The sequence below is a fragment of the Pelophylax lessonae genome, assembly GCF_965119305.1.
Source record: "Pelophylax lessonae genome assembly, chromosome: 1".
In the NCBI taxonomy this organism is placed as follows: domain Eukaryota; kingdom Metazoa; phylum Chordata; class Amphibia; order Anura; family Ranidae; genus Pelophylax; species Pelophylax lessonae.
This window is the reverse complement of record NC_138768.1, coordinates 474,257,998-474,270,112: the sequence shown is the minus strand read 5'-3', so window position 1 is coordinate 474,270,112 and position 12,115 is coordinate 474,257,998.

The following is a 12,115-nucleotide window of genomic DNA, read 5'->3' as shown; positions in this document are numbered from 1 at the left end:
GGAAACGGCTTCGATCGGGTCTCCGATGACGTAACACAGAGGCGGCGTCCATGACGTCACTTCCAGGTTACTGTGCTGCAAAAGGCGGCAAATTTAAAAAACGGCTGTATGCAAAAACGCAGTTTTCGGCATTTTGCATACATGGAAGTGTAGTGGAGGGGTCTAGGGTCTTTTAGACCCTCGATCCCTCCATAAAGAGTACCTGTCACTGCATATTGGTGTCACAAGGGATGATTACATTGCTTGTGACAGCAATAAAAGTGATCAGATTTTTTTTTTTTTTTAAAAACCTGTAATAAAGTTAAAAAAATAAAATAAATAGGGAAAAAAATAATTTTTAGCCGCCCCCGTCACCGTTAGCTCGGGCACAAAAAAAAACGTATAAGGAAGTCGAGCCGCGAATGAAATCGCTGTTCAAACCACACATATGAGGTATCGCCGTGATCGCCAGAGCGTGGGCAATAATTTAAAAAAAGAGCTACACTCTAACTCTAAACTGGTAACCGTTAAATAAATTTAAATAGTCGCCTATTGAGATCTCTATTGACCGTAGTTTGTCGCCATCCCACGGGGGGGGGGGCGCAATTTTAAACCGTAACATGTTGGGTATTCATTTACTCGGCGTGACATCATCTTTTACAATATACAAAAAAAATGGGCTAACTTTACTGTTTAGTATTTTTTAAATGCAGTGAAATGTGATTTTTCAAATTTTTTTTAAAAAAATGGCGTTTTAAAGACCGCTGCGCAAATACCCCGTGACAAAAAATATTGCAATGACCTACATTTTATTCTCCAGAGTCTTTGCTAAAAAAATATATATAATGTTTGGGGGTTCTAAGTAGTTTTCTAGGAAAAAATACTGGTTTTAACTTGTAAACAAAAAGTGTCCGAAATAGGGCTGGGGCTTAAGTGGTTAATCTCGTGCCTATACCGGTGGTGCCCAATAGGTATTGCACTCACCCTTCTCAAACCCTCAGGACAGAGTTCCTTGGTTGACTGGTGTTATTGGTAACCTCCAAAAAATTAATGAACAATCCGGTTGTCTTTTGTATCTGAGTATGAGCGGGCTCAAGATGTGCCTCCAAAAGATGTTCTCATGATCTAGCCAACAATTTGTTCAAGCTAAAATTTAGACGCTGGGCATGTGGGTGACAGAAAGTGTATTTTTATTTTTTTTCTCGCTGCAGCAGCTTGGACAGAGAAATTTTCCTGCTATACTCCACAGCTGGTGGCATGCTGCTGGCAGATTTGTTGCAAAGACCTGTGAAACCCTTTGCTATACCATCATCCCTGTCAGTGGAGGCTGCTGAGAGTTCATGATATACAGCGGGGATAGAGATGAAAGGTGAGGAGTGAGGAGAAGTGTGTCCCTTTTGTGTGTCTTTCGGGTGCTGTTGCCAATGGGCTGAGTGGTAGGGGGTTAAATGCCTTTTCAAGCATGTGGTACCCAAATGGCTGGTGTTTTTTCCACGCTTGATCTGCTTGTGGCAGAGATTGCAAATTGCAACAGTGTGATCATGTGCTAAAAAAGGCCCACACAGCTGAGCTCTGGGAAGTGGGCCGGGAGATAAGAGCTCTACAATCTGATGAAATAGGGTGACTACTCCCTACTGTTCCATGATGGCTGCTTCTGGAGGACATCCTGCCTCGTTGAGATTGTGCCTTCCCCTCACTTTCCTTTTCTGCTCTATCAGGCACCCAAGTAGAGTTAGTGACCTACGTTGCAGCTGGGGGAACATGACAGACAATTTGTTGATTATCAGTGTTATCCCCTCTCTGTAGGCTAATGTTCTCCCTTCCTCTATCTCAGAACCAAATTTGGAATCAAGTAATGCCTGTGCATCTTCAAGAAGCAAGTGGCTGACACTGTGTTCAAATAAATTAGCTGTCTCCTACGTGCATAATGGTGGGGCTATGGAATGAATAACTGTGGACAAGGAGGCAGAATTGGCCGCTCTGGCAGCTGCGGTGGACTGCGAACTAGCGTCAGCTTGGGTGATAGAGGATGAAGATGGTTTAGTAATCAATTCCATCACCTCCTCAGCATGCTGTGCCTGGATAGGACGGCCAACATCAGTAAAAAGAGACAAACGTGCCTTGCCTGAGGAGGGACCACCTCCATCTTTGCCTGTGGACACAGATGATGCTGGCCCCCTCATAGAGGCATGGGAACGTCTGCCTCTCCTTGTTGGCCTCCCAGACGTGATGGAGGGGGCTTATTGTATAAATGCATTTGATAATAGGAAATGGGTGAGTAGATGCACTTTATTTAATGAAATGTGTTTGGGGCACTATAAACTGTGTACAATTAAAGACTGCCACTGACACAAATTGAAAAACTATAAATATATATATATATATTATTAAAAAAGGGGGAACACCAGTGTCGCAGTTAGACAAACTGCAGCTGACAATTAAAAAAAAAGGGGGCAGGGGAATAACAACAATAGTAAAAAAAGATGCAGCGACAAAAAAAATAATTAAATGTGGTGCTTGGTGCACTATAAACTGTGTACAATTGGGGAATGTTGCTGACACAAATTAAAAAACTAAAAAAAAAAAAAAATAATATATTAATAAAAAAAGGCGAACACCAGTGTCACAGTAAGGCAAACTGCAGCTGACAATTTAAAAATTGGCAGGGGAATAACAATAATGATAAAAAAAAAAAGGGTGCAGTGAAAAACCAAAAAAAATTAAATGTGGTGCTTGGTGCACTATAAACTGTGTACAATTGGGGACTGCCGCTGACACAAATTGAAAAATTAAAAAAGTGGGCCCACTCCTGGCCCCCAGATAGGGTTCTTGTCGCACATGACGTTCTCTCTCACTTTTTGGGAACTTAAAGTGATTGTAAAATCTCGTGTTTTAAAAAAAATAATAACAAACATGTTATACTTACCTCCTCTGTGCAGTTGGTTTTGCACAGGGCAGCCTGAATCCTCCTTTTCTCAGGTCCCTCGTTGCTGCTCCTAGCCTCTCCCTCCTGTTGAGTCCCCCCCAAAGCAAGCAGCTTGTTTTGGGGGTACCCGAGCCAAGCTGCAGCTCCATGTATCCATTCAGACATGGAGCTGCCGTTCGGCTCCGCCCCTCTCTCTCCTGATTGGCTAACTGACTTTGATTGACAGCCGCGGGATCCAATGGAGCCATTTAGGAGAGAGAGTCCCGGACAACCGAGAGACTCGTGGACATCCCTGGATAGAGATTGGTCTCAGGTAAGTATTAGGGGGTTCTGGGGAGGCTGCTTCTGACTTTACAACTCCTTCAAGACCCCGCACAGCTTTCTCTGTGGGCTCGCTTGTCACCTCAGCTTTCTCAGTCACTCTGTACCCGAATATTTCTCCTGAATCTCCCAGTTATGTGGGCAAGAAGTCCCTGAGTAAGTTACCCTCCCGGCTGGAGCACGTCACCATCTTCACTCCAAAGCTGTGTCTCTGAATGGTAGCAATTGCCCTGAGCTATCTTCAAGCTTTCGTTATAAGGGCTGTGTGCACGTGAACACAAAACCTACACACTGGGTTGTAGACTTCTTCCCTCCCAAGATACTTTGAAACCTTCAAAATACGGAGCCCAATCCCAGATAACCAAAATCCGGAAAAAGTTGTAAAAACTGTTTTTCCACTCATAATCAATAATCCTGAATCCCACACTCTGCACACGTGTGAACAGCGTGTCCTTTTCCCAACCTTCTTCAGTGTCAGGGCCTCGCACTGTCTCACCATGTAGATACAACACCTGTATATCTGCATGTTTGTGGGAAATCATCAGAATAATAGGACTGGATCCAAAAATCGTCTTCCACATTCACTGTGTAAAAAAGAGAATTGATTCACACAAGGTGAAGTGTGTAACTCTATTGCTTGTGCATCAATAACAAGACACGTATGAACTGTGAAGAGTACCAATAGAGATACGTTCTGCTTATTTCCTTCACATTGTGGCAACTGTATTTCCTATGGGAAGCTTGCAAAATCAGAAATCTGTTTGTGGAGGTTCATTCTGTCTTCCATTTTAAAATGTATTTCCCAAGTAATGTTTGGATCAATGTAAGTATGTATTTACTATACCTGACAGATCCCTGTGGAAGTTGAAAATCACTATTTTAGACACTGCTACTACAGTGATTTTTAGCTGACTTTCAGGTCCTATGCTGATTAGTGGAAACACATGGTCATTCGCTTAGCACAGGCACCGATCACAGGACACTTCACATTTTCTCAATGAATGCAAAGCATTCTCTGATTGGATTTGGTGGAGTTTTGCAAAAATTGCCATCTGGAATTAAGCTTTACATTTTTTAAAGCTTGCATATGACTTTAGAGTCCCTTTACAGCAGGGCACAGACTATGAGAAGACGAAGCATAAGTTGTGCTGCATGCTGATAGAAGGAGGGGGCAGAGTGGCAGTGAGGTGAGTTTATAAGTCTGCTGGTTCTCCATTCACTCACATGGTGGGTGTGGAGAGAAGACCTGTAAGTGTTACTGAACTGCAGCAGACAGTAATTGGGTATTCTGCCCTGTCAGCCAGGAATATGTTATATGCAAGATCTGTGTAGATTTCAGGACAGAAATACAAATCCTTTGGCAAATAAAACAGCTTTCATGTACAATGTATGTATATCGTCTATGTATGTAGGTGTTTGTGTAGAGTTTAGCTTTAAGTCAAAGGCAGATTATGTGAACAAGTGCAAAATCTAGCATTTATTCAACCAATTGCTTGCTGCATCTGCCTGTCTACAAACATGGGAGACTAGAAGACAAAAAATTCATCCAGCACACTTCTATACACGGAATTGCTCTTGGCACTTCTCTAGATGTTGGTCACTTTTACTGGAACATGACAATGTTGCTCTAGCGACTTGCAGTCCTTCTGAGAACAGATAGCCACTGAAAACAGTGCCAATATTACTTTATTTTTATAATAAGGTTTGCTTGGAGCAGTGTTGAAGGAGGAAGATAGAGGATATGACTTATGGTGGTGGCCATTAACTCAGTATTACTGAACATGATGGATTGCATGCAGGTACTGATCTAAGACTGGATTTTGTGATCAATTAAACTCTGTAAGCGTCATTGTTTAATATTAGAAGGCCTTATCTTAATTAGCTACTTAGTCCTGTCGATAATGATAAAAGAGCTATATCTCTCCTAAGCATGTCTGCTACAGTCCTCTCATACACATACTGCCCACTGTTATACACTCTGCACTCCTCTCCTGCACATACTGTCTGCTGCTATACCCTTTGTACTTCTTTCCCACATGTACTGCCTGCCATCATACCTTCTGCAATCCTTTTCTACACATACTGCCGCTGTAATAAAGTATGGGACAGTAGACAGAACACATATTACTAACATTTATAATTAAAAACTGGACTCCAAAAAAAACATCTTTTGTGGATTCAATAGGTCGCAGCCCTTTATTATAGGTATTCAACAACTTGTATTTATAACATACACTGTATAATTTTCATCAAACCTGTTAAGCAACGCATATTTGAGCTCAGCTATTAAAGCTTGAGTCAATAAACATTCCAACTTAAAGACCCAAACGCAATGCTCAACAACAAGTAGCACGGCACCCCACCTGGCCAACAGCCAACTCCACACAGGTCCAGTGCTATGTCAGTCAAATGAATGTGGTCAGGGCGGTAAAAATCAAGAATTCTGCCTTCCAAATCCACATGTATAAACTTCACGTCCTATAGCTTCGATTTGCAACTCTCCTATTAGCCCAAAACACATACTGTACGAATGTCCAATTATCCAGACAACTGTTGATGAATCTGAAATTAAAAGTAAATATTAGGACGCACATAAGATTTGTAACAATTAGATTTCCATCTACCAATAGCTTTAATAACAGATTCAGACAAGCCCAATTTAGCTGCTTCTGTAGCTGCACCGATACGGAACAAATGTGCAGAAATAGGAAGATGGTCCAGCTTCAAAAAAAGACAAACATTTTTTCAAAACAGCACTGAATTGATAGACTGTCAAAGGAAGACCATTGGCATGCACAAGGATTATTATCTTAGAGTTTGGCCTGCAAAGGGAATATTGTTCAATTAAAGAATCCACACAGATTGTGGAATCAGCCGTTCTGCGGAGTGTAATCCACTGGCCACGACCAAATTGATCCGTTTTACTCTTACGTATGTAGCACCCTACAGGTAGGTGCTAGGTAAAGTATAGTGGGCCTTGGCTGCCTAACAGCAGGGCCGTGATTTCAACTAGGCTGTCATGTCTCCCAGGTGTAGTTACTGAGAGGGGAGTCTCCCCACTGGCTCTGTGACAGGATTCTCATTGGGCAGTAGAGGAAACCCAATCAGTGGCCCATTCAGGCTTTTATCTACCTCAGAAGGCAGATTCTGCGGCAGAGGATTCTGGGAGTGGGTATAAGTTTGAGGGGAGCACATGACACAGCGTCTTTGGCAGGAAGCAGAGTGCCTGAGAGTGCAGAGAGAGAGCTGAGCTGAGTTGCAGAAGGGATCCAGTGTGCCGAGGACCAGTGGAGCAAGAGGGGTCCAGTTCTAGGAAAGCCTTCCAAGGTCGTTAGTATTGTGAACTGCCCCTGGGAGTCTGCCTAGTGTAGAGGGGACCACTCCAGCAAAGGTTCAAGGGATCCAGGAGCCAGCTAGTGTAAAGGGGGTGCCTAGTCAGAGGACCCTGATGTGTTAGAGGGGGTGCCTAGTCAGAGGACCCTGAAGTGTAAAGGGGCGCCAGCAGTTGGGCCCTGAAGAGTTAAAGTATACAGTGTAAAGTGTACAGCGTTAAGGGTTGCAGCAAGCACAAGCAGTTACAAGGAGCTGCCTCAGTCAGTGAAGGGCTGGAGGGAGTTATTCACTGGACTTCAGAGCTAAAGAGAGTGTCAGGAGTCAAATGTACTACAGTCCTGGATCTTATGAGTTAACAAACATGATAAAGTCGGAGTTCTAGCACTTTTGAGCTGATTAAGTATCTTAAAGTGCCAGGAAGCATTGGCCGGCATTCAGCTGGCGTCAAGACAGCACCAACGGGCATTTTTCTGTACAGTGTCCCGGTTAAACCTAGTTGAGCCAGAGGAGTATCCCACTTATTCCCATTTCCCATCCCCAAAATACAATAAACAAAACAAACTTTTCATTTTTTGCGATATTAATAAAAAAAAGAGCGAAAATTTTGCAAAAAATTGACATTTTCTACTTTGACAGTTAAAAAATATCCAATATATTCAATTTTTGTCATATATTTAGGCCAAAATGTATTTAGCTACATGTCTTTGACAAAAAATGAGCATATTTTTAACCACTTTAAGACCGGAAGATTTTACCCCATTCCTGACCAGGCCATATTTTGCGATTCGGCACTGCGTTATGTAACGGACAATTGTAACGGACGGACGCTGTACCCAAATTAAATTTATGTCCTTTTTTTTCCCCCAAAAAATAGGGCTTTCTTTTGGTGGTATTTGATCACCTGTGTGATTTTAAAATTTAAAAAAAAAGAGCGACAATTTTGAAAAAAAAAAAAAACAATATATATATATTTTCAATTTATTATTCTGATATATACCATTCCCCAAAAAAAAATGTATAAATCAAAATTTTTTAACATTTTAGGCCAATTTGTTTTCTGCTACATAATTTTGGTAAAAAAAATCACAATAAGTGTATTTTGATTGGTTTGCGCAAAAGTTATTGCGTTTACTAACTACGGGAAAGATTTGTCATTTTTATTGTTTATTTTTTTTTTACTAGTAATGGCGGTGATCTGCGATTTTATTTTTTTGCAGGACTGCGACATTGCGGCAGACAGATCGGACCCCTAACTGACATTTTTTACACTTTTGGGGGTACCAGTGACATTACTACAGTAATCAGTGCTATTAATATGCACTGTTACTGTAATAATGACACTGGCAGGGAAGGGGTTAACCCCGTGGGTGATCAAGGGGTTAAATGTGTACCTCATGCTTACTGACGTGTGTGGGGACACAGACACAGATCGCAGGTTCAGCTATGAGGAGATTTACACAAGCGGGCGGATTTCCTCACTCTTTCCCCGACAATCGGGGAAGAGCGGCGGTGATCACCATCTCTCCTCCCCTGGCCCGACTCCCGCTGTGTCTGAATGCAGTGGGAGCGAGCCTCCGGCGGCGAGCGCACGCTGCAGAGAGGGGGAGGAATCCAGCGACGTACGTCTACGTCGCTGGACCCAGCCGACTCGCTCTGCTGCAGTAGCAGCAATGTGAGCGGTCGGCAAGTGGTTAAAGGAAGGCAAGTGGAAACCATAAGTAAAACCTTCAAAGATGATGGCTGCCTTCCTGCAATCTGGATAAATTTGCAGCCATGGTAGCATGCTTTCCAAGTTCACCGCCATTACTGCTTCTGAGAAAAAGATCCTTAGCCGTAGGAGCTGCATTAGGCATCAATTTCTTAATACAACGTACGGCTGGATGCGCACCAGAACAATGCGCACATTCATGCTTGTATTTGCAATTGTGAGGCCATTTACACTGACCTTCATTAAAGTTAAAACATAAACCTTCCTTATAGGGACCTATCGTAGGAGCTGACTTTTGAGCAAATTGCTTCAGCGGCAACTACAAATTCAGCCACAGACCAATGTCTTTCATGCCCCATTTCAGAGAATGATGCACCAAAAGTTTCTAACGCAAAGATTTGTCATAATAAAACCAGGAAATTCCAGGAAATTTTTTGTAAGCCTCCAGAATAATTTCCACATGTTGGAATAGCCCACAGCAAAGTTCAGGTCTTCGCTCACCCATGACACTCACATATACTGTATACAAAAGGCCTGTAACCAATTGTTAAAATTGCGAGAAACCGCTCTAGGTTTGTCATCCTCGTGTCTATTCCCCCCTCTTTTATCCATCTTACCTTCTTTCGCTGAAGGTAGCAAAGAGAGGACATCAAGATATTCACCCTTCCAAATTTTTTTTCTTCGTCGCTGCATGTAGATGAAAACCCAGGGGCGTAACTACAGGGGTTGCAGGGGTTGCAATCGCTACCGGGCCCCATGCTCCAGGGGGCCCGGTAGCAAACCAGTGGGTGAACTTCCAGGATCTCAAAGGTCACACTTGCGACCGGGCACTGGCATTGCACCACTGTGGGGAGGCCCCAAGATTGCAGGAAGGGGGCCCACTGCAGAACTTGTGAAAGGATCCTGCTGCGGGGCCATGCAACGAGAGTAAAGAGCCCCAGAATCAGTGGGAAGAGCCCCGGGCTTGAAGGGAAGGGCCCCGGCCAGGGGTCTGGGGGGCCCTTCATGGTTTCTTGCATCGGGGCCCTGAAGATTCTAGTTACGCCTCTGTGAAAACCTAAAGGAGATAATTCACATGAAAGAACTTCTTTAATACACGATTCAGGCACTGAGGAAGACGCAATAGGCAAGGGAAATATCATTACCAGAGAAGATATTACTTCCGGATTTGTTACCGTAGCAGTCCATCTGGATTCCCCCCAAACAGACGCAATTCAAAATTCAGATGGTTGTGAAGAAGAAGGCTGTAAAAAAAGAGGGTTGCGAAGTATGGGGCAGCAAAGCAGAGGGTAGCAAAGCAGTGGGCTGAACAGAAACAGATTGTCTTTGCACAGTTGACACAGTAGGCATAAATTTTGACATTAACCACTTTAAGACCGGAGGATTTTCCTGCTTAATGACCAAACCACTTTTTTCAACTCGGCACTGCGCGAATTTAACTGACAATTGCGCGGTCATGCAATGCTGTACCCAAATACAATTTACGTCCTTTTTTTCCCACAAACAGAGCTTTCTTTTGGTGGTATTTGATCACCTCTGCGCTTTTTATTTTTTGCGATATTAATAAAAAAAATAGCAAAAATGTTGCCAAAAATTTACATTTTCTACTTTGACAGTTAAAAAATATCCAATATATTAAATTTTTGTCATATATTTAGGCCAAAATTTATTTAGCTACATGTCTTTGACAAAAAAATTCTCAATAAGCGTATTTTTATTGGTTTGCGCAAAAGTTATAGCGTCTACAAACTATGGTGTAAATACTGGAATTTATGCAGCTTTAATTTCTGACCGCCTATCTCAATTCTTGAAGTGCTAAAATGGCAGGGCAGTACAAAAACCCCCCAAATTACCACTTTCTGGAAAGTAGACATCCTAAGGAATGTAGTGAGAGGCATGTTGAGCTCATTGAATGTTTAATTTTTTTGTCACAGGTGTTTGAAAAATTACTAAAATAAAAAATGTTTTCTTTTACAAAAAGTTGTCATTAAAATTATATATTGCTCACGCATGCCATGGGAAAATGTGTAATTACACCCCAAAATATATTCTACTGCTTCTCCTGAGTACAGGGATACCACATGTGTGAGACTTTTTTTGGAGTCTAGCTGTGTACGGGACCCCAAAAACCAATCACCACCATCAGAATTTCAAAGGGCGTAAATTTCTCATTGCACTTTCTCACTGCATATCACGTTTTCGTAGGCCCTGAAATGTCAAGATAGCACAAAACCCCCCCAAATGAACCCATTTTGGAAAGTTGACACCCCAAGCTATTTGCTGAGCGGCATGGTGAGTCCATGGAATATTTTATATTTTTCCACAAGTTTTGGGAAAATTACATTTTTTTTTTCTTTTTTTTTTTAACACAAAGTTGTCACTAAAACATAAATAGCTCACACATGACATGGGTATATGTGGAATGACACCCCAAAATACATTCTGCTGCTTCTCCTGAGTACAGGGATTCCACATGTGTGAGACTTTTTGGGAGCCTAGCTGTGTACAGGACCCCGAAAACCAAACACCACTTTTAGGTTTTCTAATGGCGTAAATTACTTATTTTACCTCTGCACTACCTGTCACAGTTTCAGAGGCCCTGAAATTTCAAGATAGCACAAAACCCCCCCAAATGACCCCATTTTGCAAAGTAGACACTCTAAGCTATTTGCTGAGAGGCATTGTGAGTCCATGGAATATTTTATATTTTGCCACAAGTTCCGGGAAAATTATTATTATTTTTTTTTTTTTTTGATTCCTCCACTTCCGGGTACGGCGCGAGTTCACACTGACAGACTCGACACATAGCCGCGAGGTTTACGAGCTGTGAAACAGGGGCACCAGCCAAACCAATCCTTTTTTTGCTTCTAGCATCCAGCACATTTTTGTATCTTTGCACGATTGGCCTGTTATGTGTTTTTACATTAAATAAAGCATTTTTGGAACCGTCTACACTATGAGGAGCCTTCTTCCTTTATCTTGAGAAAATACAGGCGAAGGAACCGCGGACCCTATTCCTGACCAGGATATTGGAGTTTCGTGACACAAGCGCTTACTGATTCCTGCTGGCGTACGCCACCGGGAGTCCACCATATCTGGTAAGTGGGAATTCTTACCATTCCATACTGAAACAGAGAGCCATCACACTGCGGAATATATGTATGCATTGGCACCGGCATCTTAAAAAAGTTATTTGAAAGGACTGTTATAGGTGTTTTTGCACTATTTTGCACAATAATCATTATATTTTTTATACATTTTTTTATATTTATGCATCACTGCAGCACGGACTTTATTTATTAATTATCATTGTATATTTTTTATAGCACGGACTAGGGCTGTTTTTCTATAGGTTTTTTTGCACTAATATTATTGAGTAATCAATTACAGCACATTGCACTTTATAAACCAAACACCACTTTTAGGTTTTCTAATGGCGTAAATTACTTATTTTACCTCTGCACTACCCGTCTCAGTTTCAGAGGCCCTGAAATTTCAAGATAGCACAAAACCCCCACAAATGACCCCATTTTGCAAAGTAGACACTCTAAGCTATTTGCTGAGAGGCATTGTGAGTCCATGGAATATTTTATATTTTGCCACAAGTTCCGGGAAAATTATTATTATTATTATTTTTTTTGATTCCTCCATTTCCGGGTACGGCGCGAGTTCACACTGACAGACTCGACACATAGCCGCGAGGCTTACGAGCTGTGAAACAGGGGCACCAGCCAAACCAATCCTTTTTTTGCTTCTAGCATCCAGCACATTTTTGTATCTTTGCACGATTGGCCTGTTATGTGTTTTTACATTAAATAAATAATTTTTGGAACCGTCTACACTATGAG